Source organism: Myotis nattereri, assembly GCF_964212035.1.
Source record: "Myotis nattereri genome assembly, chromosome: 1".
NCBI classification, from domain to species: domain Eukaryota; kingdom Metazoa; phylum Chordata; class Mammalia; order Chiroptera; family Vespertilionidae; genus Myotis; species Myotis nattereri.
In genome coordinates, this window is record NC_138075.1 from 187,497,751 (window position 1) to 187,503,896 (window position 6,146).

The window sequence follows — 6,146 nt, forward strand, 5'->3', positions numbered from 1 at the left end:
ACAACTAGTATAAAGATCCCAAAATAAGATGAAATGGATCTGAACAGTGCTGAGGAGAAACTAATAAAATGAGTAGAAAAATAAACACACTGTTAATGTGCTTAAAAATGATTTTGTAAATAGGAAAGGTAAGTATAACCTATTCATAAAAATATTTATAACACACTAGAGGCCCAGCACACGAAATGGTAAGGGTAGGTTCCCAAGGCAATCAGGGCCATCTTCTGCCTGTTCACCAGTCGCCAGGCAGAACTCTGCCTCTGCCACTGGGGCTGGTAGGTCGTGGGTGTGCCCCGCAGCTTCCCTCAGCACCACAAGCCCCAGGAGCAGTGGCAGCAGCAGCACAGCGCCCATAAGTGAACTCACCTTGCAGTGAGTTCCATCAGCAGCCATCCCAGCACACCCGCATGGAGGTGAAGTCGCCGGCATCCAATTTCCCACCAGCCAGAGCCCCCAAGCAGCTGGAAATGAGCTGGGGATCCCAACAGCCGATAGCCATCCTGGTCCTCCCGCCACCCACCCCAGTTCCCCCATTTACCATCACTGATCCATCGGAGCCAATGGGCTGGGGGAAGGGACCAAGAGATCAGCCATTAGGCCCTACCTACCCTGCCGACACCCACCCACTTCACCATGGTTCCCTGTTCACCTGCAGGCAGGGGTCGGGGGGTGGGAGAGGTGAGGGAGGGGAGGGACTGAGAGGTGGTCAATGCACCTCATGGTGACTGGTCCAGTGGTCATTCCAGTCATTCTGCTTATGGTTCCTGGTCTTTTATTATATACTAGAGGCCCGGTGCACAAAAATTTGTGCACTGGTGGGGGGGAGGGTGTCCCTCAGCCCCACTTGTGCCCTCTCACAGTCTGGGACCCCTCAGGAGATAACGACCTGCTGGCTTAGGCCCACTCCCGGGTGGCAGAGGGCAAGCCCAATCCCTAGGTGCAGCCCCTGGTCGGGCTCAGAGCAGGGCCAATTGGGGAGTTGGGGTGCCGCCCCTGTCATGCACAGTGCAGGGCGGATCAGGAGGTTGTGATGCCACCCTCAGTCATGCTCGGGGTAGGGCCGATTGGGGGGTTGGGTCGCCGCCCCCTGTCATACTCAAGGCAGGGTCGATGGGGAGGTTGCAGCGCCACCCCCTGTCATGCACAGAGCAGGGCCGATCAGGGGGTTGGGGCACTACCCCCTGTCACACTCAAGGCATGGCCGATGGGGAGGTTGCGGCTCCACCCTGTCACACACAGATCAGGGCCCATGGGGGGGTTGGGGGGCTGCACCCTGTCACACACAGAGCAGGGCCGATCAGGGGGTTGGGGAGCTCCCCCCTGTCACGCACAGAGCAGGGCCGATCAGGGGGTTGGGGTGCCTTCCCTTGTCATGAACAGAGCAGGGTGGATAGGGAGGTTGTGACCCCACCCCCTGTCACACACAGAGCCGCAGGGCAATCAGGGGGTTTGGGCGCTGCCCCTTGTCACGCTGATCCTGGTGCCAGGAGGCCTTGCGGGTCTGCTTATCCCAGTGCTGGGAGGCATATTACCCTCTTACTATATAGGATAGAGGCCTGGTGCACGGGTGGGGGCCAGCTGGTTTGCCCTGAAGGGTGTTCTGGATCAGGGTGGGGGTCCCGCTTGGGTGCCTGGCCAGCCTGGATGAGGCGATGATGGCTGTTTGCAGCTGGTCACACACCCTTCTGAGTGGGGGTCCCCACTGGGGTGCCTGGCCAGGCTGGGTGAGGGGCTGAGGGCTGTTTTCAGTCTGGCGGGCGACTGAAGCTCCCAACCGCTCCTTTTTTCCTTTTTTTTTTTTATTCTTGGATTTATGGCTGTCACTGGAGCTGAGAGCCGGCTTTAGCTGTGAGACCTCGCTGCTGAAAGCAGGTTTCTGGCTTTGTTTACTTTCTGTATTTGAAACTTTGTTGCGACTCCAGCTCTGAGATCCTGGCTGACTGAAAACAGGTTTCTGGGGTTTTGTTTAGCTTCTTTATTTGTAACAATGTTTCTTAGCAGCTCAGAGTCCAGCAGCGGCAGGCAGGGAACGTTGGAGTCCTCCGTCACTGAAGCAAGCAAGCCTCATGTTCGTGTCAGTAGCCTGGCTGTCGGCCACCATCTTGGCTGGCAGTTAATTTGCATATTGCCCTGATTAGCCAATGGGAAGGGTAGCAGACATACGGCTAATTACCATGTTTCTCTTTTATTAGATAGGAGGATGATATGAGAGATAAAGATACTATTACCCAAAATATAAAAATTGACAAAACAAGTTTTTATAAAAATGTGTGAAGTTGATGAGTAGAAAATTTTTCAGGAGATATCCAAATATTCATTAAATGCACTCTTTCTACTATTGTAGTTCCATCAACCTTTTTAAAATTGAATTCATTGGCGTTACTTTGGTCAATAAAATTATATAGGTTTCAAAAAAGTATATAGGTTTCAAGTGTACAGTTCTATAATATATCAATAGCACATTGCATTGTGCACTCACTATACAAAGTCCAGTTTCTTCTGTCACCATTTATCTCATTTACCTTCTTCCACCTGCCCCCACATCTACCTTCCCTCTGGTAATCACCATACTGTTGCCTGTGTACATACGTTTTTGTTGTTTTTGCTTAATCCCTTCACGAATTTCACCCAGCCTCCCAACTCCCCTCCCCTCTGACAGCTGTCAGTCTATTCTCTGTATCTATGAGTTTGTTTCTTTTCTTTTTATCTTGCTCATTAGATTCCACAAACAAATGAAACCAAATGGTATTTGTCTTCCAGCAATCTTTCAAGACATTGGAACAAACAATCCATTGATTTTGCTGCTTGACATATTCCCAATATCTTCTCACATTCTGATTTACCACTTACCCAGTTGAGATTTTATGATACATCAATCATTGTTGTATCAATCATACATCTTAGCTCCTTTACCCCATCCTCACATTGGTCTGGCAAAATCCCAATGTTCACAGCTAAAGGTGGCTGGGAAATCGATGTAATCATGCTGAATAGTAATATTTATATTCATAATCATCATTTTATAGTCATCACCTCACCAATATTCTGTTTTCATTCACTTTCCACTCTCCTAAGACAATTTCATACTTTCTCTGCTGTTCTCAAGCCTCCAAAACCACCTTCCACTTCATGATAAAAGTAATCAGAAGAGAATTATCACAAACTCTTGTCAATCAGCCTATATGTGTCTGATCCCTCATGCGCTTCATATGCTCCTTTTTCTTTGAATGTAGTGTCTCCCATGCCCACTTGCTCTCTTTCCCATCTTTCTTTCACAATCATTTTCTCATTTCACGAATGTTATTTCTTCCATGTTAAAGACAAAATACAAAAATCTCCTTATTCTTCTTAAGTCTCCAGCAAGCACATTTTTCTGCTCCTTTACAACCAACTCATGGAAAGTGTTGACTACCGCGTATTCAAAATCTCCAGATTGTCTCCTCCTTGAATCCACTCCAGTGAGATTTTTCACCTCTATCATCTCATCAGATGCTCTTGTCAAGTTCACCAAAGCCCATACACACATGCGTATTAGAGTTCATGTGGGTATATATATGTAGGAATACAGAAAAATATACAATATATATACAAATTTACAAATATACAAATATATAATATTGATTAACATTAGCCAGGAGGCCAGGATAAGTAAGAAAAGCTTGCAAGGAGGAAAAAAAATATTAAATTTTTTGTTAAATAGCTTTGAAGTCCTTTATTGGTTGCAATGGTTATGTATATGTAATAGTTATAAATCTGAATGTGAAAGCTAATAGAATTTGAAGACAAAAGGAAAAGAACAATTGAAAAGTCTAAGGAATAATTTAATTATAACCTAGGACCAGGAATTCCCAAGCTTTCCACTAAAACTCAGGAATTGAAAGAGGAGGAGAGTGGAAGGAAATACCTTATTAAAGTTTTCATTGTACATGCTGTGTGAAAGAGATTGCTATAAACGAAAAAATAAAGTTCTACTGAAGATTTCCTTTTGTGAAGGATAATACTTTATTTGATGTGTGGAATTATATATCTCTGAATAGTTTAAAATGTTTACTTTATAGAAATATATAAGTAAAAATAAAATGTATTGGAATTTACAAATGACATGGCAGAACAAAATAAATTTAAATAATGATAGTATTTTTTAAAATGCAGTAAAATGTTAAAAGGCATAAGCAATCTAAAAAAATAAGAAAAGTGGAACAGGCAGAAAGAAAAAGGAAGAAACAAATGAAAGAAAGAAGGAAAGAAAGAAAGAGAGAAAGAAAGAAGGAAAGAAAGAAGAAAGAAAAGGGGAAAGGGGTAGAAGGAAGAAAAGAAGGAAAGAAAAGACTAGCAAAAATACATAAAATGAGCATTTTTAATGACAGAAGACAGAATGGCATGTAAATGACATGTCATAGAGAAGAAATAATGAACAAAATTTTGAGTCTAAAATTATAGTGTAAAATAGATAGATAAAAATAAAGAGATTGGGGATCTTAATATTATTATTATTATGCATGACACAATTGAGGATATAAAACATTCTTACTATGAATGCATAGTCCTTTCATTTATTCATAAAGCATTTACAAGTTGATCACACTATAACCCCAAAATACAATAAAATGTAAGTACATTCTGAATTAAGAAATGGTACAAATTAATGTTTTTCTAATCAAGTACAACACCTGAAATGCATTATTAAAAGTGAAAACAGCATCACTGTCACCTTGGAAATAAACAATTACTCTCCCCAAATGTATTTTTCAGATATGCAAATCTCAAAGTACTAACTGTACAATGTCATCCTTTTTCAACAATATTCTCCCAGATGAATTTTTTTTCTGGACCATATAAGAAAATGGGTTCAAGAGTTAGTAAGTATGATAGCTATAATTATATGCATAGGAAAAGTGGAATAAAATGTATTTTATTATTACATAGGAAATAAGATATTAGTAATAGAAGTTTCTTATTTTCTCTTAAATGACCTGCAGATTGTCTTCCAAATCTCAAGTTCCATAAGAAAACTACTCCTATACACATTATTCCTACATAGAAAAAAATTGAATATTTTAAGGCTTTTTAAATTAGAATTAATGGTAGTAATCATTATATCTTGATGTTTGACCACAACATCCATAATGCCTCTACACTTGAGGGCCTGAATAGAAGGACTGTTTACTTGTGATATTTTTAGCCAAAAGATGGCAAAAATGCTCAGGAGCATTTTTGAGATTCAAGAGTTTGGCACTTCCAGCTTAAATTTCTTGAAAAGCACTGTGTCCATGCAAGTGAATTTAGGAGAGACATAAAGCCAGAAAACCTCCCTCTTTATCTCCTACGTGAGGCAAGAAACAGTTTATTATGCCAGCTAAGGAATAGAAGAGTGCAAGACACAAATTCCTCCATTTAGCTGACATGGTAGATACCAGTCGAAGCAAAAGTAAAAGCTAATGATATTTGGGATTTCTCTGCCAGTTTTTTTAAAAAAATAATTTTTAATAGTGCTTTCTAAATTTCACCTGGAAACTGCTTTCTGTATAGATGGCATTTCCACCAATGAATTTATTACCATAATTTTGTAGCCAAAACGTAGTGGAATGAGAAATATATAATTCATGGAAATGAGATATAATTACAAAACTTTCAATTGTCAGAAAATTCTCAACTTCTCTGACCTTGATTTCTTCATCTATAAAATAAAGTTAAGGTAAAAAAAATTATGAGGATTCAACAAGAAATTGTTTGTAGAAGCACTTTCAAAACTATAATATACAAATATCTGTGTATCCTGTGACAGCTGTAAATGTGAAACCATGATCTCACTCAGGACTTCCTTTCCTTCAAGTAGTTTCAGGACTTCCTTTCCTTCAAGTAGTTTATCTGGCTTTAGGATGTGCTGCCCCCACGTGGATGATAGCAGGTAATGCTGATGAGGTATGATGGGTCCAAATTATTAGGATTTTCATAATTTTGTTAATGAAGTAAAAATAAAGTTCATCTACATACTTTGTTATATATATATATATATATATATATATATATATATATATATATAATAAATGTATGGGTATAGCTAATATAAAACAGTTAATGATATAAAGCATGTTATGTGTACTTATGAATACACAGATATATAAAACCAATATGAACACAAACAG